Here is a 19,969-nt window from a genome sequence, read left to right as displayed (position 1 = left end):
GACGCTCTGCCCAGTGCCGCCTGCGTGGAGCGGGGTGCGCGCCTCGTGAGCGTGTGAACACGTGTGAGCACGGCGCCCACCGCCCGCCGGAGCGACAGCCTGAGGCCTGATGGGGCCCAGGACGCCCGCCTCCGTGCTGCACCCCACTCCCCCGGGGCGCTGAGACGGCAAGGGCAGGGAAGGGGCCACGGCAAGGGCAGGACATCCCAAGACCCCTGCAGCCCACAGCCACTGGCGGTAACCTTGGCGGGCAGGGCTGGGCACTGGGACACTGAACGGCACCCTCCACCCACTGGTGTGTCCAGACCGACAGGAGCCGACTCTAGGAGGCCGCCCAGCCCTGCCCTGCCCACCCCGGCCTGCTGTCCTCCCCACCTCCACGCAAGGTGGTAGGGGCCAGCCAACCTGCACGACATTCCGGTCCTGCCTGCCATGGCCTGAGTCGCTCCCATAAGCCGACTGCCTCCCTGAGGACCTCCCCGCCCCCAAGGCTGAAAGGCCAGCAGATATTTCTGGAATGCAAAGCTGGCCAATTCCCACCAGCAGACAGACCATGCAGCTGAACACAGCCCAGCAAAGAGGTGGCCCAGCCAGGAGGTGGAGCCCTTCTCAGGCAGCAGCGGAGGAGGGGGCTGCGTCCACGGGGTCAACGGTGAAACCCAGAGATGCTGACCGACAAGGAGTCCCAAGGTCGGCAAGGTCACGTCTCAGAAACAGGAGTAAAATGCGGTTTCCACCACAGAAGCAACAGCAACACCTCCCTCCCACGACCCAGCAAGCAAGGAGGAGGGAGCGGAGCAGGGAGGAGGGTGATGCGTGGTTCCCAGTCATTCTCATAGCTCTCAGGCCCGGGGGGTGGAGGCACTGGGTGACCACAGGCTTTGTCAGGACTCACCCAAAGTGTGGGACAAAATATTAACCAGACACAGAGGAAAGGAAAACAAAGTGGAAACCTTTTCTCTATCTGCCGGAAAACCATCAGGAAACACGGACCTGGGCCCCTGCACACCTGCAGGTGGTGCCGGCAGTCACAGTAACAGACCCCACGGGTCCCACAGGGCCCTGTGCAGAAGGCCTGGGGCAAGCCCTGCTGTCAGACAGCGTCTGAGGGGGCTTCGCCTTCCTGGGGGGGCGGAGGGGGATGTCCCATCCAGTTCCTCGCTGAAGGTTCCAGAAAACCACTGATAAACATGAGGAACGTTTCATCAACTCAGACTGTCAGAGACTCCTTTCTGCCAAGTTCCAGTAGCAGAAGAGACGGTGCCTTCCTGGCAGGGCCAAGCCTGCCAGGCCGCTGGGAGAGCTGGGACCCGTCGTGCAGGGGACACGCCCCCCACCAACACACACACAGGAGGCTTGCCCCAGGACCTACTGGGAGTAAAGACTTCAGAGAACACTGCCATTTCTGTCACAATAATGAAACAGACAGCTTTGACCAACCCTCTTAAGAGAGAACAAACACACTATTATGACAGTTTTAAACTACTGAAAAAAAATTTTAACCCATTGATGAGATAGGAAGAAAGTTCGGAACCTCAGAGGGCAAAAGCTAAGTAAAACCGGCAACAGGGGAAATCAAGGCACCCCTCTGCTGTCTGCATCTGAGGGCCTGGCTGATCTTGAGCATTTGTACTGTTTAGAAGAGGCAGGCGAGCGAACAGAAAGCCTTGGATGTGCCCAGGTGTGGACCCTCTCGGAGACACCCCCAAGGCTGAGGCCCCGAAGGCATCAGGTAAATGAGGGCCACTAGGAAACCCAGCCCTCCCACCCTGAGGAAGCAGGAGCTGCAGGGGGAGAGGGAGAGGTCAGCCCATACCTGGGATGGAAATAAACAGACGCACAGTGTTCTAAGAGCACTGAATTGTTTGGAGGAGAGTAAAAATATCAATTTAGATTTTGAGAAATGAATTCTGTGTGTTAAAATATCCAGGGCAGCCACTACGGAAGCCAACTGAATGAATTCCAATCTAGTTGAGGAGAGAAAAAGAAATAAAAAAAGATCAACCCAAAAGAAGTTAAGGGCTTCCCTGGTGACGCAGTATTTAAGAATCCACCTGCCAGTGCAGGGGACATGGGTTCGAGCCCTGGTCTGGGAAGATCCCACATGCCACGGAGCAACTAAGCCCATGCGCCACAACTACTAAGCCTGCGCTCTAGAGCCCGCGAGCTGCAACTACTGAGCCCGCGTGCCACAACTACTGAAGCCCACATGCCTAGAGCCCACGCTCCTCAGCAAGAGAAGCCACCGCAATGAGAAGCCCGCGCACCACAACAAAGAGTAGCCCCCGCCTGCCACAACTAGAGAAAGCCCACGTGCAGCAACGAAGACCCAATGCAGCCAAAAAATAAATAAATAAATAATAAAATAAAATCGAAGTTAAGAAAGGAGGAAAAAAGTGATCTGTCCCCAAATAACAGGACAAATAAAGTGTGAAATAAGACCGTAAAAATAAATTCAAATATAATAATTTTCATAAACATAAATGGACCAGCAGTCTAGCTAAGACAAAGACTGTCAGACCAGATTTTTACAGATCCAGATACATTCAAACACAAGGATGTGGAACTGTGAAGGTCAAGAATGGACAAGACACTCTGACCTGAGGCAGAGCTGGTGCGGCTCTGGGGTGTGGGCAGAAGGCACCTCCAGAAGCAGGCCTGACGGGCCGGCCCACCGCACGGTGGGGTGGGGGGCCACACATCTGTGAGAAGGAAGAGCCAGCACAGCTAACCAGGCTTCATCTCAGGGGACCATCCTTGGAACATCTCTGAAAACTGACCCCACACCAGGGCATGAAAGTCAGAGCTCCCAACAAAGGTCAAAGGCCCAGCTGCTCAGTCACAGCCCCACCCATGGGATACAGCAGTGAGTCAGGGAGTGAGAAGGCCCCGCCCCAGCAGTCATCCGTGGTCACAGCTCGTGGGAAAAAGGAAGATATATGCACCGCTTCCACGGCCAGCGGCCTCGGGGTCACGGCTGAGAAGCGACCTTTTGGGGAGGGACTGGAAAGCTGGCAGGACCATCATGTGCTACGAACAGGTGAGGCTGCAGCTGCCTGCTGCGGCGGCGTCTCTAAGGAACCTAGAACCACAGTCACCCCAAGGGCACCGTGGGCACCTGCGCACCACCCCACCGCGCTCCGGGGGGCACCTGCACTCCCTGTGCAGCACACATGGGAGAGCAGGTCACGATAGAGACAGCCTTCTGTATGCACAAGGGCAATCACCCCACAAGCAACTATGAGGAAGAGGACTGGGTGGGGGCAGGAAGCATGGAACCCACAACTCAGCAGGTGGCCTGAGTGCAACACGACACTGCCCTGACCACCTGTGAAAACGTGCTTGCTCCACAAAACTGCCTCAGCTTCAGCATCTAAACTGGCACAGACCTCGCCCTGGCGGCATCATTTACTGAGCACCTACTGTATACAGTAAAACGCTTGGGAAGAGCTGTACAAACACCATCACATTTCCTCTTGCACACCTGGGGACGCGGCAGCTGTGTCCGTCCTCACCTTACAGAACAGAAAACAAGGTCCCGTTTCTAAAAGGCCAAAGTCTGAGCTCACGTTCCGAAGCCCCTGCTGGGCCCAGCACGTGCCACAGGAGCTGGCCTGTCCGTCTATGCTTCTCTCCCTCCTGTCTGCTAGGAGCCCCATTCCCTGGGGCTCTCCAGGTGTTTTTTTTTTTTTTAACGTCATTAGATTTTTGTTTTAATATTTATTTATTTATTTGGCTGCGCCAGGTCTTAGTTGTGGCACGTGGGATCTTCGTTGTGGTATGCAGTACATGAACTCTTAGTAGCAGCATGTGGGATCCAGCTCCCTGACCAGGAATCAAACCCAGGCCCCCTGCATTGTGAGCGTGGAGCCTTAGCCACTGGACCACCAGGGAAGTGCCCCTCCAGGTGTTTGAGTGGAGGCCCTGCTTGCACCCCACCCCATGGGATGGGTGCAGGGCAGAAGCAACGTCCCCGAGGATCACAGGACACGCCCTGCCTGCTGGAAGTGCCAGCATGGGGCTTGGGGCCTGCAGCTGCTGGGCCACTTTGTCCCCAACAGGGAGAGGCTTCTCAAAAAAAAAAAAAAAGGAGGCAGAAGTAAATAATAGGAAAAAAGAAAACGACCACCTGGCATCTGGATCCAGCCACCCCTGAAGCAGGTACTTCTCAGTACCTGTCCAAATGAGAGGACATGAATCCCTTGTCCTAAAGCTGGGATGCACTGGTGATCAGAACAGCCCTCCTGGGGCCATTTAGCCCCCCACACCTGCTGATGTTATGAGGCGGCAGGGAAGAGAGAGGCAAGGGGGAGAAGGGGGCCAGGGCACAGTGGAAAGGAGTCTCCAATCCCACCCCTTCTCCAAGGGCCTTGGTTGCAGCAGGCTGCCCCTCCAGGCCGCGGTACAAAAGGAAAGTAAGGAGGATTCACCAAGTCCTCAGAAAGCTGCACCCCCAAAAGAGCTGGAGTGGCTGGGGGCATGCAGGCTCTCACCCAGCCTGTCACCTCAACGTGGACAGCGTCCAGGGTGGCTCCTTACTCTGTGGCCATCGTAACGTCCAGAGTGAAGCCACTGTGGGAGGCTCATGAAGGGCTGGGACCGAATGACAGGAAAGCGGCAGCAAACACTCAGAGCGGTTCTCACACCCGGAGGAGACAGCGACGCCCAAAGATGGTCACTCCGCCACCACAAAGGGCCACCAAAGGACAAAACAGGACAACGCAGCATCAGGCATACAGACACCCGAGTGAAAGGAGACCCAGACACAGCCGTAGCGGAAGTACTTAAACCTCTCCCTGGATAACCAACAGAGCAAGCAGAGGACAAAATCAGGCCCACAGCTGTCCCGAGCAGAGCTGACCTGCAAGTAAGCGCGCTGCCAGCCCTCTCTGGTGTCTGCCTAACCTCAGCCACCAGCCGCTTCCTGACCCCGTCGGCCCTGGGGTTTTAAACAGTGCACATGGGATGGATCATGTGCTCCTCGAGATCTCAACTGTTTCCCTGATCCCCAGAGCTGCCGGTTCACTCTCCTCGGGATTTTTCTTAGAAAACTGGAAGAAGTTTTCTACACGTTCAGAACAGGGTGTCATCTGCTGCGGCGCCCCGTGCGACGGATTTCCCACTTCACCGCACACCACACATCGCTCGACAGGTGCACGAGTAGCAACCTGGGTGGCAGCACAGGCCGAGCCAGGGCAGCATGACGGGTGCAAGAGGCAGGGAGACAGCGCGTCAGGGCAGCCGCCACACCAGCAGGTGCTGACTCGGCGCGTCAAGCAGGTGGTCGGCCACACGCACCTGGGTCGGGACGAGGGCCACGTTTTGGATGCAAGCTTAGGAGAAATCAGCACACAACAGGAACTCCACTTTCCTGCCCAGCGTGTTTACGGGCACAGCGAACTAGCAGAGACGACAGAGGTAAGGGCTGGAGGAGGCGAGGAAGCCCGCGTGGAGAGGGTGCTGGCAGCCTGCGGAGACAGGCGGTGGGGGCGGGCTCAGGGGAGCAGGGAGGAGGGACAGCAGGCACAGGTGCGCCAGGTACAGGGAGGCGGGGTGGTAACCTGGGGAGAGGCCAAGAGCTGTCTTGTTCGTTTTTAAGCTGTGAGAACCACCGCAGGAAAGCACCATGACAAAGGTGGGCAGAGGGCGCTGCCGCTGACGTGGGGTCACGGGGCCTCGTTTCAGCTGAAAACCTCCAAAACACTTGTTACTGAGAGGCGTGCGCCAGAGCTGACAGGCTCCTGCTGGCATCACAGAGCCCCGGCCCAGCATGCGGTGCCCAGGGACAGGCCCGGCCCCGGGAGACCTTCGACACACTCTCCACTGACCTCTCTTCACACCCAGACTCTGGACGTCCTCACACGAGCAGCCTACTTCAAATGCGAGTCCAGAAAGCAAGAACCGTCTTCTCCAACCGCCCCCCGGAGCCTAGGCGCCTGTCCTCACCGGGCCTGGCCTCTCCAGGCACTCAGCTGCCAGTACACGGAGCTGGGGGAGCCCACAGACGGCACACGTGGAGCGGGGCGTCCTCCAGGGGCGCTGCAGTGGAGCCGATTAATACGGCAAGTGAACAGGACCCTCCAGCCCAGCCGCTGAGGGCAAACCCAGGGTCCCGGCAAACAGAGGCTGCTGGTGGGCACAGGGTGGGCTCGGTGCTCTGCCTCTTCCACCCACAGGCAGCCCCGGGGCACCGCTGCTTTGGGACCGCCTTCCCTTCTGCGAGAGCTTTTTCCTGGCTCCCGTTTCTTCTCTCTTTTTCCTGAAAAAGGGCAGGTGGGAGCTAAGGTTTTGAAAACGTGTGCGTCTGAAAACGCCTTTATCCTACCTGGACAGCTGGTGGGCTATCTGGCTGGGTCAGAGTTCATGCGTCAGGTCTGGAGGTGCCTCCGAGGTCCCCTGCTCCTGCCGGCCAGCCTGCCCTCAGGCCCTCGCGGGGCCCCTCTGCTCCACACCCCATCCTGTGCTGCTGAGGCTCCTGTACCAGCTGCAGCGGCCTCTACTGGTCTATTTCCTACCGTTCATGTCTTTCTGTTCTTTTGCACGACTGCGTTCGCTTCACTCACTGCACCTTTCACTCTGCCCTCCCGCCCGCACTCTGCCCCGTCCCCTCCTGCACAGCACTGCCTGCTCCCTGGGAATGTAAGTCCTCTCACCTCAGCGACGTGGATGCTTCTCCACTTCCTTCTGGAAGCTCAGCTCCAAATCTGGGCCTGGCAGGGCTGTACACTGGCCCACTGGATGGGCGCCAGAGTAGGCCTCTCTGGCTGGACTCTCCCCACCAAAAGCTGGTGCAGAGGGAAAGGCCTGGCCGCCAACATCCTGGGCAGGTACCTGCATCCTCACTGGTGCCAGAGTCCCCGCTCCTGTGACCTCTGCCTCCTCTCCTAGGAGGAAAGATTTCACACGCCTCCTGGGAGAGGGAGGGGCAGTTGTCAACTCCAGGCAGCGAGGGAGAGGATCTAAGTACACAACTACTTCTCAAACAGCCCTGGGAGAACCTCCATGGTGCCCCACGGGCTTCCTCCCGAGTCTGTCCTAAGTGCCATCGGCATTTGGAACGCTCACCTCAAGTCTTAGGATTCTTTTTTTTTTTTTAACCTCCTTTCTCCTCTAATAACCAAAAGCAGGTGTGAAGCGCCTCCCTGCCCATCCTACATTTCCACAGGGCACTCACCCTTCGGGGCTCACATGCACCCCATGGCTCCCGGACCACACCGTGGCTGCCACTTGAGGCCGAACCTCCTCCAGCATCCAGTCCCCATGGACCTTCCCCAGCACCCGCACTGCCCTGCGTGCACCAGCCTCCACGTGTTCCTCTGGGAGATGGGCAGGCGCCGACCAAGTGAAGCCCTACTGCCCAGGGATGGTCGGCGATTTGCACCCACACCGTTTACTGTCCAAGCACAGGCTCCAAACTCAAGGAGGGGTGGGAGCCCCCAGGAAGTCTGCCCAGCCTGTGGCACTGGCTTGAGCGCTGCCTCCCCCACGAGTATCCCAGGGATGCCCAGCTCTGCCCAGCTCTGCCCAGCTCCAAGCTCACGCCGAATCCTGACCTGCAGCTACCAAGACAACAGCACCACGTGAGCGACCAGAGAGCCCCTGCGAGGCTGTGACCCCACGAGCTCTGCCGGCCCCCCGGCCCGAGGCGAGACTGCCAGGGTCATGCAGACGTGGGACAGGAGGGTTTGGCCAGTTATAAAAGAAGGGTTTATTCTGGATGATGTGACAGCTGCCAGGGTTCAACCGTCAGAAGCATCTGCTAATAGGATGATTCAAAATGTGAAGCATTTAAATTGCACTAGTTGTAAAAGTCATAAGTGCAACATGGGCTAGACAGACCTCCTGCAGACCTCCTTGCATCAAGACGGCGCTGCTCCGCCCACTGCCATTTCCCTAGCTGAGCTTTCCAGTCTCCTATTTCTAAGGTGGCCGGTTATCCTAGGAAGATGCCAAGTACTGCAGCCTCTCCCAGAACCCACCCTCCCCATCGCCACCTGCCCAGCCCACTGGCACCGTCCCGCCCTGCTCCTGTCTCACGTGGTACCCACAGCACCGCCCTGGATCCCTTTCCCACCTCGCCTAACACCTGGTTCCTCACCCAAAATATAAAGTTACTTTTCTGTCCCCATTACTACCACACCAACCCCAAACCTCCCAAACACCAGCAAATTTGAGTGAAGAATCAGCAGTAGTACCGGGAAAGGGGTGGGAACACGTAAAGGAAACAAGGGTGAAACTGGCGAGCAGGTCACCTGGGCGGCTCGAGCTGCTCCCGCCTCTGGGGTGAGGGAAGAGCACAGAAGGCAACAGGTCCTGGCCCCTAGCGCTCCTAACGTCGCCTGCAACGCAGGTGCCGCAATGCTGATGCCCGAAGGCTCCTGAACAGCTGGGGCGGCAACCGCATCGGAGAACGGTGGAAACACGCGGGCGCTCAGCCTCGCCCCGCTCCCGGCAAGAGGAACACGCTCAGAGGCACACTCCATCGCTGGGCGCTGCCGTGGCCAGGGGCCGCCCTTCACCGCACACAGTAAAGAGCATCTTGGTCGTTTCCAGGACGGGGAGGGCAGGGCGCGTCCGTGGGCGGAGCACCACACTGGAGGTCACCTTCCATCAGATTCTGAACTTACTGCTTCCCAGACCTCTAGACTCCAGAACCGCTACTGAGAAGCGCAAAGTCATTCGGACGCTCAATTCTCTCTGTCTCTTTCTCTCTGAAGGCCCTGCGAGGCTTCCATGTGTCCGGAGAGCTGCAGAGCGTCGAGCCCCTTGGACAGGGTTCCCAGACGTCAGTGCTCTTCTCTGCTCTCCCACCCCAAACCGGGGTTCTGCTGCATCTGGCACCCCTGCTGTTGCTGTGTAGTCTCTCTCTGAACCCTACAAAATATAATTATTTCATGCAAACATGTTCATCATTTGTTAACCATTCCATTTTGCAACTCATGCTTTCCCTGATGATTCTTTGCTTCTCTGAGAACAGCATTCCACCCTGCTCCGGGAGGCTACCCTGCAGGAGGCCAGTGTCTCCGGCCGCTCCCACCGTCCTCCTCGCGCCGGGACCACTGAGGAGCGGCAAGCAGGACCCGTCAGCACCCTGGAAGAGCTCTTACTTCTGGTTGCTTTAAACGTTGTCTTGGTCTTTGGTGTTTTGGAGCGTTGCTGTGACGTTTCTCAACATGGACGTTATTTATCCTGTTTGAAATAAACGATTTTTCCATCATCACATCTGTCATTAGTTCCAGCCAACAGCTCTTCCCACACTGTCTCTTCTCCATTCTAAGTTGGCTTTTGGGGCTGGCATCAAATGTATCTGAAACTCTTGCATTCTGTCCTCCACCCCTCAATCACCTTCTCCACCATACTTTCCATTCCATTAACTCTTTGTTGTTCTTATTAAAATCCTTTCACCTCGTTCACAAAGCCCCTCTTCAACTGCTTATAATCGAATATTTAGCCTGTTGGTTACTTTTTAAGTTTCAGCTGTCATTTGTTTCTGGAGATTCCCTTTGGTCTCTCAAATCTTCCTGACCCTTCCTGTTAGCCTCTTGTTTTCTGCTCTTCATTGTGGTTCTCTCTTTGACTTCCTTAAGGTCCCTGGCGCCTCTAAATTTTGAGCCTTTTGATGATTCTGTGGCGCAAGCAGGATTAGTTCTCAGCTCTGCTCACTGCCAGCACAGAACCTGCCGTTCTCAGATCTGCTAAGTCAGTTATGACGTATGCATCTGCCTCCCAGCTTCCAAAACTTTATTGCTATCATCTCCCTCTCACTTTACTCAGCCTTGTGAGTTTGACGTTTTTAAACATCACTTTCCTGTTCATTTAGCAGAATGGGAGAGAGTTTGGGAGAGAGTGAAGCTGTATACATGTGTTCAATCTGCCATCCTTACCTGAAAACCAGGAAGCTTTCCTTAAAAAGTTATCTTCAGCATGAAAAATGGGAGTTGGAGTCCAGACGTTTTTAAAATTAATTTAAATTTCATTTTCACCATACAAATTATTTCAAAATAGAGAAGAAATAACTTCTTAACCTCATCATCTATTAACATTAACCCACATTACAAATACAGGCATATTTGTATTTCCCCATGGAAATCATCCTGGTTAAAATTGTTTGGTAGAATATCTTTTGGTTTTTGATAGTTTAAGAGTTCATAGACTATATATATAATACATATATATATATAACTGACTCATTTGGCTGTACAGCCAAAATTTACACACTGTAAATCAACTAAACTTCAATAAAACATTTTTTAAGTTCATAAATCATATAATTATTCTAATATGTATTTCAGTTTTGGTTATTAAAGGGGTAAAATTTGTATTTATGTCAAAAAACGAACTCAACAATTTCCTCAAAACAACATGCAGGGAAAAAACCTCAGGTTGGATTTGAAATTCAATTGGGAGAAGCATGCTGCATGCACCTCTGAAAATATACACATTGATACTATGTATAAAATAGATAACTAATGAGAACTTACTGTATAGCACAGGGAAGTCTACTCAATACTCTGTGGTGACCTAAATGAGAAAGAAATCCAAAAAAAAAAGGGGCTACATGTATATGTATAGCTGATTCACCTTGCTGTTCAATAGAAACTAACACAACATTGTAAAACAAGTATACTCCAACAAAAATTAAAAAAAAAAAAAAAAAAAGCGTCACCAGGGCACCCGCTGCTGAGTCGCCGGGACGCGCAGAGGCTCTAGGCGTTACCACAGGAAAAGCAACAGCAGATAATTTGCATCACTTGTCTGGAAAACAAGGAAACCCTTTTTTACATTCTAACATGATAGCCTATTTCTTATATGAAGGTCCTTTACCAGGGTTTCAAAGATGTTTTAGGAAATTGATTGATACTTAATGAGTTAATAAATTTTCCCATTTAACATGATGAAAAATAGACTCTATTTTCAAGCAGAATGTCTGATTTTCAGGATGGGTTACCAATGTTGAGTGAGAAATATGTGAACACTTGCTCTTTATAGAATATATTACAAGTGTTATTTAGAAAATACTGAAAATTGTTTCTGCTGCAAGGCACATCAAAGGCTCTATGCCCTGTTAGAGGCTCCCTGATGCCAAGGATTTGCTAAACTCAGACAAGTCCAAACAAGCTGTGGCCGGCCTGTTTTTTCGCCTGTGATCAGCTCAGTTCCACACAAAGGGTGAATGTGGGAAGGCAGTTTTCATGGCACACGTACAAAGCGACACTTCAAGACAGATGCAGCAACAACAACAACAAATGCTGAAGTACTGCAGGAAAAAAACAATGTTTTCCTGACAAATACCTGTTGGGGCAGATAAATATCCCACAAAATAGTATTAAAAATTTGGGCTTCCTTGGGAGCGCAGTGGTTGAGAGTCCGCCTGCCGATGCAGAGGACACGGGTTCGTGCCCCAGTCCGGGAAGATCCCACATGCCACGGAGCGGCTGGGCCCGTGAGCCATGGCCGCTGAGCCTGCGCGTCCGAAGCCTGTGCTCCGCAATGGGAGAGGCCGCAACAGTGAGAGGCCCGCATACCATGCAAAAAAAAAAAGTATTAAAAATTTAGCTAAACTTTCTGGGACTTCCTGGTGGCGCGGTAGATAAGAATCCGCCTGCCAATGCAGGGGACACAGGTTCCAGCCCTGGTCCAGGAGGATCCCACATGCCGCAGAGCAACTAAGCCTGTTCGCCACAACTACTGAGCCTGTGCTCTAGAGCCCGCGAGCCACAACTACTGAGCCTGCGTGCCACAACTACTGAAGCCCACATGCCTAGACCCTGTGCTCTGCAACGAGAAGCCACCGCAATGAGAAGCCCTCACACTGCAGCAAAGAGTAGCCCCCACTCGCTGCAACTAGAGAAAGCCCACGCGCAGCAACGAAGACCCAACACAGCCAAAAATAAATAAATAAATTTATTAAAAAAAAAATAATAAAGGATATATGTAGATGTATAACTGAATAACTTAGCTGTACACCTGAAACTAACACAGCGTTGTAAATCAACTATAATATAAAATAAAAAATTAGGGCTTCCCTGGTGGCGCAGTGGTTGAGAGTCCACCTGCCGATGCAGGGGACACGGGTTTGTGCCCTGGTCTGGGAGGATCCCACATGCCGCAGAGCGGCTGGGCCCGTGGGTCATGGCCGCTGGGCCTTCATGTCCGGAGCCTGTGCTCCGCAACAGGAGGGGCCGTGGCGGTGAGAGGCCCGCGTACCGCAAAAAAAAAAAAAAGAAAAAAAATCCTGCCAAACCAACAGAGAAGGCTCCAGCCCTGAGCAACACCATCCTGGGCCCCAGTGGCCTCAGGCAGGAAGGCCCACACTGTCCCTTGGCGGCCGGCCGCTGGGCTTTCTGCACATCCCTGCAAATGAGGGTCTCCGGGACCCACAGTTTATCCCCTCCCAGGTTTTGGGAACCAGAGGCTACTTCTTGGGCTTCTCAGAGTCAGAAGAAGTAGGAATCCTCATAGTATGGCTGAATTCTGAATACAAAATAAAAGGCCAACACCACCAAAACTAAATAGAAAAGCAGTATCTAGAGTCCAGAAGCTGCCATGACACGTGCAATCGGATGCACAAACAACCTGAAGTCTGTCGGCTGGGAAATTTGTATTGTACATGCTTCACACAATCCCAATGGCTAGGAAGCACATGCTGGCCACCAGAGAAGTCCCAGGAAGCAGCTGAAGGGACTGTAACAGAACCACCAGCAGTGTCTCAGGATGACATTCCTGTGAAGCTCCACACATGAAGGAAGCACCCACATCTCTGGTTCGTGCTGGGCCTCCAGGAACTTTAGGAAGGACCGAGAGAAGCAGCAGAACAGACAGAGGAGTGCGGCGAAGGAGGAAAATAGGCTCGAGTAGTGGGGGCCAGATGAGGGGCTCCCATGCCTGAGCCCAGCACCCTGGGGCCACGCATGGTTCTGTTCACAATGCAGCCGGCTACACTCAGGTCAACCAGTCTGCAAGAGGACAGAAAACGTGCTCTGCTGACTTGGCCTCTTGGTGTTGAAATTACTTTTTTAGAACCCTATACACGTATAACACTCAGTAATTTACAGAGTCCTCTGAAATTCAGTCACACTTCAGCCTCACAACACACCCTGAGAATAGACGGGACAGATATAATCTAATCCACAGATATGAGCCGAGGCTCGGCTGTTAAGCAATTTGATCAATTTACCTGTGATGGGCCACACTCCTCGGGGACTGAGTCAAGGCTGAACTCAAGTCTTCCACAGTGGGAACAGTGCTGTGTCCACTATACCCAGTATCTCAAAGGCCGATCCGGGAGTCACCGTGCTGCCCACTGGACTTCTCACCACAAGCCCAGGACAGAGTCAACACTAAGGCCTTGGGTCCCCCCTTGGAACGCTCCCTCCTTAAAAATCCTAATCACTCTTATTTTTAACAGCTTTATTGAGATGTAATTCACATACCATACAATTCACCCATTTAAAGCATACAATTTTAGAATATTTCAGTATATTCACAGATAGGCACAGCCTTCACCACAGTCAATTTTAGAATATTTTCATTACCCAAAAAGAAACCCCATACGCCTTAGCTGTCATTTCCCAGCCCCTGGCAACCACTAATCTACTTTCTGTCTCTATGGATTTGCCTGTTTGGGGCATTTCATATCAATGGAACCGTACAAAGCCAGACCTTTGTGTCTGACTTCTTTCGCTCAGCATAATGTTCCAAGATTCATCCACATTGTAGCATGAATCAGTACTTCCTTTCTTTTTATTCCCAAATAATATTCCACTGTATGGACAGAACACACTTTGTTTGTCCGTTCATCTGTTGATGGACATTTTGGTTGTTTCCCCTTTTTGGCTATTATGAATGATGCTACTGTGAACTTCTGTGTTCAAGTTTTTGTGTGGATATGTTTTCCTAGTCACTCCTACCTATAAGAACACATGAAAGGTGAGCCAATTGCCAACTGAGAAACTCACCTAATCTGACCATCCTATATTATTTAAAATACAGACAGATAACTGGGAGAAATAAATGACCACAGAAAGTACAGTTAAAGACATTAAGAAACAAAAGCAAAACCTGATTTAACAGAATCAACAGTGATTAAACAAAGAGATGTCACTGCTAGGGATGGGCCCCACAGGCACACGTGCACATGTCCACAATGCTGTGCCTGCAGCCTGATTTTAACTGCGCGAAATACGATGTTCACCAGCAGGGGCTGGTTAGATAAATTATAGCACCTCCACTCAGCCAGACACGATGTAGTCATGAAAAAGAATGAACTGGAAAATGTACTGATATGGAGTGACTTCCCAAACCCAAACACATTTAGTTAAAAAGGCAAGGTTACGAAAAATTTTTTAAAGAAAAGAGCAGGAAAAAAAGAAGACATATACATGTTTGCGTGCATAGTTACAACAAAGTATCTCTAGAAGGAGACGGAGTGGGTGCCTCCAGGGGACCAGGCTTCTGGGGGCAGAGAAGGGAAGGAGGCAACAGACAGTTACACTGTGCACCCTCTGTGCCTTCAAACCCTGAAGATGTTACGTAGTACAAAATTTTTTAACCTTTTAAGGAGCAAAAATGAAAAGAATCTATGAGAATTAAAACATTTACACTTAGGAAAGCAAGAGATGAGAGGCCTCAGGTAGCTGGAAGCAGCCGCTGCTGTGTCAACCTGGGAAGCACAACGGTGACTCCCACCCAAAGGCGTCCATCCCTGCTGATGTTAAGACACAAAGGAAATGCTACACGAGGCACTGAGTCCGCTGCCCTCGAGGGCTCCCTGTGCAGAGGGGGACAACTGGAGGCTGTGCAGAGCATTGCTGGCATGGGGACAGATCAGGCCCCAGGCAGGCCCCGTGAGGGCCTAAAGAGCCACCCGAGCCCTGCTCGTGTGAGGGGAAGAGAGAATGCGGAGCAGGGCTGGGCCTGGCGGTGCTCAGCCAGAGTTGCCGGAGCGCTGGGTGCGATTCGGGGCACGCTGGGCCACGGACAGCAGTCCAGGGGGCACGGCGAGCCGGGGAGGAGGGCAGGGCAGCAGCACTACTGGCACACATGCCCGGGGCCTGCTCCTCAGCCGCGGAGCATCCTGGGTGGCACGGGATGGCCTCCACACATTCGCTGCCGCTGCACCTGCTCCCAGTTGGGATGACCGCAAATGTCTCCTGATGAACCACCGATGGATGAGAACACTGACCTGCACACATGCCCTGAGCAGCTGCGTGGAAGATAGAGGGGAGGGGGTCCAGCCAGGAGGCACCGCCACAGTGCGGACGAGACAGGCACAGGCCCCGCCTGGCAGCTAGCCCTGCTGCCAGAGGAAGGGGGATTCATTAACTACGTGGAAGGTACGACGAGCAAGGCAGGGAGCAGCAGCATGCAGGGGAAGAACCTAGCACATGATGGGCCCAGAGCACCAGGCGGCCAAGGCTGGAAGTGAAGCAGGAGGCAAGGCCTGAGACGCCTGCAGGGCTTCCACGCAGGCGGCTAAGGGAAGAAGTGCGGCTGGCACTTGTCTGCTCCCTTGGGGTGGTCCTAGCATTGGCTCCCGTTATTTGGCCACCCTCCCTGTACGAGGGCTGTCCATCCTACAGCCTGCCCCTGGCCGTGGGACGTAGCTCCTCCCCCGGGGCTGGGCCAGGGGACCTGCTTTGGCCACGGAACTTGAGTCTCCAGTTCTAAGCTGAAGCTCAAAGAGAGGCTGAGTCTCTGCCACTCTCTTGCCATAAGAATAGCGTGTCCCAAACAAGGGCACGTCCCCGATCCAGCAATGAAGACTCTCAGAAAAGAGCCTCAAGCAAATGAAATGTGAGCTAGAAATAAACCTCTGACTTGTTACTGCAGTCTTTCTAGAGAAAGCTGCCCAATAAACTCCGATTTCTTCCTTCTCCAACCTGTCCTACGCATCACGGCCAGGTACACGTTCCTAACCCATTTTATCAGGACTTCCCCTACTCACAGACCTGAAGTGGCTCCCTATAGCCAGAGAACTGAAATCTAAAGTCCTTCACCTAAGTTCAAAGATCTTCACGTTATGACCCTTATTTCCTCTTATTCCTTATACAAACTTCTAACCCCACAAACCACACATGAGCCACCTTCTTGCCTTTACTCCCAAGACCTGAAACCCTTTCTGTCTGTAGTGCTGCAGTGTCCTCCATCCTTCCCCCACTCACCTCCTGCTGAGGTTCAGCTCAAAGACCACCTCTTCCTTGAAGCCCCCCACTGCAGTCCTTCTCCCTCTGAACTTCTAGAGCAAACTTTTTCTGAAAATGGGCCAGACAGGAAACAGTTTAGGTGTTGTGGGCCATGAAGTCTCTGTTGCAACTAGTCAAGTCTGCCAAAAAAGCCACAGAGGAGGGCTTCCCTGGTGGCGCAGTGGTTGGGAGTCCGCCTGCCGATGCAGGGGACACGGGTTTGTGCCCCGGTCCGGGAGGATCCCACATGCCGCGGAGCGGCTGGGCCCGTGAGCCATGGCCGATGAGCCTGCGTGTCCGGAGCCTGTGCTCCGCAACGGGAGAGGCCACAGCAGTGAGAGGCCCGCGTAAAGCCACAGATGATACAAAAATAAACCAGGGTGGCTGTGTTGCAATAAAACTTTATTTACAAAGACAGGCCAAGGGGCTGTCAGTGGCTGTAGCTTACAGACCCTCGTCTGGCGCGGTGTTTGGAAGGCTGAGGCGTGAGCACAGCAGAAGCAGGAGTGAGCTAGGGCTGCAGGCCCAAGGGAGGAGGCTCTTCTCAGCAGGGTGAAACAGTGTGGCTGCAGGACAGCAGTCAGGGTCAGAAACAACCGCGGGGAGCAGGCCAGAGCTGCCAGGTGACATCAAGGGCGAGTCCCAGAGGCCGATGGGAGGCACGGTGAGGCAGGCATAGGAGGGAGCAGAGACAGCCCACAGCTGAGGGTGCAGACTTTACCAGGGGAGCAAGAAGGATAACAGGAGAAGAGACCTCCAGGCAGGGCAGCCCAGTCCAGCTCTGCCAGGTGTTGCCAGGTCCAGCGCTGCGACACCCAGGCTGAGCTCCTGAGACAGGACACCCACAGAGCCAACTTTGAGTGGGAGCATGTAAGACCCTCAACAAATGGCCACATGGGTCAGTGAACAGGCACAGCAAAGCTATCTTGCTAGTAAAACTAGATATTTCACTATGAGAATGTTCTCATAGTGAAACATTTTTTTAATTTTTTCATCTTTACACGGACATTTTTCTTCAAAAGCAACAAAGAACCAGGTGGAGGCTTAACAAGACACTGAATTCACTGTTATTACATTGTTCAAGGACAGCCCACACCAGCACACATGCAGGAAAGAAGGCAGGGATGGACGTTTTTAAATCTATCTTTAGATATTTTAAAATTTGCTCACAGAAGCTATTTCGTTACCATTCACTCTGAACATCAAATGTTCTCAACCTTAGACTCCACAAATGCCCAAAGACTCTCCTTAAAGTGGGGGGGGGGTCCCTCCTAGTCTTAGTGTCACACAGATAAAGGGGATGAGATGAAGTGATCTAGGGTAAGCCTAAGATACTCTTCCTAGACCTGAGAAAGAGAACCATCTCCTTGGGAAACATGACGAATTTTTCCACTTTGTTCTGAAGCAAGTTAAGTTATTCCTTCCAACAGCTTAGCAAGACAGAATGTTACAGCACTGATAATGCCAAGTCCTCATTTTCTGGTGCTTATGCCCTCACTGTCACTTAGTTTGTTAATAAAGTATCTTTTCTGTTACAAGGATAACACTGTGAAGTATAACAACAGGGATTCCTTGGTGGCACAGTGGTTAAGAATCTGCCTGCCAATGTAGGGGACACAGGTTTGAGCCCTGGTCCGGGAAGATCCCACATGCCGCGGAGCAACTGAACCCGTGTGCCACAACTACTCTGCCTGCGCTCTAGAGCCCGCGAGCCACAACTACTGAGCCCACGTGCCACAACTACTGAGCCTGTGCACCTAGAGCCTGTGCTCCGCAACAAGAGAAGCCACCACAATGCAACGAAGAGTAGACCCCGCTCTCAGCAGCCAGAGAAAGCCCACGTGCGGCAACAAGGACCCAACGCAGCCAAAATTAATTAATTAATTAATTTAATTAAAAAGAAAAAAGTATAACAACAATGGCTTTGATAGTTTAATTCAAGTAGAGAATTACCCAAGAACTGCTCGACATCTCATTTCTGTCAACAACAATCCTATCTACCTCCCAGGACAATAAGTACTGCAGGATTCTAGACTGGTTCATTAGAAGCTTTCTTCTTCTAAAAAGATTTTTTAAAACAGTTCTATATGATAATTTATCTAAGTACATGAGATTTGTTCCTCGTTTACCTTTATAAAGACTTGTTTCTCCAAATATGACCCCAGCTTGCACAAGAAAAGAGAGCCACAGACCTCAAGTTAGTGTTAAACTAAGACGAAACAGCCGACCCAGTGAGTGCACCCTGGAAACCAGATCTTGGCAGCGATAACAACTCCTGACTTTTCTCAACACTGACAACAAGGCACAAGGAATTCACCGAGTCCCCACAACCACCCAGGGAGCCCAATATTATTGGTGCTCCCATTTTACACATGAGGAACCAAAGGCAGAGTACAAAGCCAGTAAACAGAAGAGTCATGACTCAAAGGGAAGCAGTCTGGCTCCAGAAGCCGCCCTCTTCTCCCCCCTGTTCTCCAGCCTCTCCAGACAGCTGACTAGACAAAGTGCAGGCAGAGAGACCCAGGGCCCTGCTCATTCCCAAGCCAGCGCGCGGGGCACACAGTCCGCGCCAAGCTGCTTTATGGAATGAGTCTCCTTGCTTCACATTCACCCCTATCAAATCTCCTTCCCCTCCCCCAACGAGGAGAAACACACCTTGCTCACTGTGAAAGGGGAGCCGCTGACCGGGAACCACCTGCTGTTTACAGAGGCACCCAGGATGTACAGGGTGCAATTCCCCTCGCTGGCTTCAAAGACAAACCTCCTATTGTCTGCACCAGGGGAGGAACAAGAAGCCTTGCAACTGTAGGTTTCTGTAAAGGTCACAGGAGGTTTGGTTAAACCCTAGGACAACGAATTGGGTGAGGGGCGCCGCATTTTTGCTGCTGAAGGCTGCGCAGCGCCCACAGCAGCTGCTCGTGGGAGCAGCATGTAACACACCCACAGCTGCGGCGGCCTCCCCGCCAGCTGCACGTTTTAAAATAAAAGACGTCCTGACCCCCAAGATGCGCACAGCCTGCCTCTATCTCGGCCCTCGCGCGGAACACTGCCTCCACCCACACCAATCCCGCAACCAAGGGGCCACCGAGGGAATTCCAGCTCCGGGAGAGCGACCGGGAGGGAAGGCGGGGACGCCCCAGCCCGCCTCCCTGCAGAGGCCAGATCGGCGGGGCCGGAGGCCACGGCCCGCACCCGGACACGCGCGTCCCGACTCCCCGGCCCCGCACCTCCCCGACTGCGCACCCGAACCGCGCCGACACCCCGCGCTCAGGCCCGGCACTCCACTCACGCCCACCCTAGGCCGGGCACGCTCACACCCCAGGGCCGGCACACTCACCGACCCGCACCCCGGGCCAGGCACACTCTCACCCACCTTCACCCCTAGGCCTGACCCCACACCCACCTCACACCCTGGCCCCGCGAGGCCTGGGCCCCTCGCGCCCCTGCGCCGCCCCCCCCAGCCGGACCTCTACACACAGAACCCGCCCCTCCCCGGCCCGGCCGCGGCACCGCCCGCCCCCTCAGTCGCCAAGGACCCGTATCCTCGCGGGCCGGGCCGGGGACCTCCGGGAGACCGGGCGGGGGCCACAGCGCCGGCCTCTCCGCCATCTTCCCGGCCCGCGCCGCCCACCGTCCGCGCTCTCACCCGCAGGCTGCGCGCGGGCCGCGCGGCCACAGCCCCTCATCCCAGCTCGCACGCCGCGCGTGAGCTGCTCGCGGCTCTCCCGCGCCGCCGCCGCCCGCTCGGTGCGCGCCCTCCGCCGCCGCCGCCGCCGCCGCCGCCG

General features: G+C 53.6%; 1 protein-coding gene across 17 annotated transcripts in view; it reads right to left on the bottom strand.

Annotated features, from left to right (window-relative positions):
- Window positions 1–19,945, bottom strand: part of ARHGAP39 (Rho GTPase activating protein 39) — a 71,609-nt gene extending 51,664 nt beyond the window's left edge. For 12 of the 17 annotated variants that reach the window (XR_003790729.1, XR_003790730.1, XR_003790728.1 and 9 more), the window contains exon 1: window positions 19,831–19,945. The gene's annotated coding sequence lies outside the window, so the exon portion shown is untranslated. Of the gene's footprint in view, window positions 1–405; window positions 992–6,325; window positions 6,598–6,653; window positions 7,937–8,252; window positions 8,327–19,830 lie in introns of those variants that run through there. The other 5 variants (XM_029202151.1, XM_029202154.1, XM_029202155.1 and 2 more) reach the window with 4 other exon arrangements.
- Window positions 19,946–19,969: the final 24 nt, after the last annotated feature.

This window comes from Monodon monoceros, unplaced genomic scaffold (assembly GCF_005190385.1).
Source record: "Monodon monoceros isolate NGI ecotype Baffin Bay Population unplaced genomic scaffold, NGI_Narwhal_1 Super_Scaffold_5, whole genome shotgun sequence".
NCBI classification, from domain to species: Eukaryota; Metazoa; Chordata; class Mammalia; order Artiodactyla; family Monodontidae; genus Monodon; species Monodon monoceros.
Note: the sequence above shows the minus strand (reverse complement) of the source record. Positions and strands in the feature narration are given on the sequence as shown.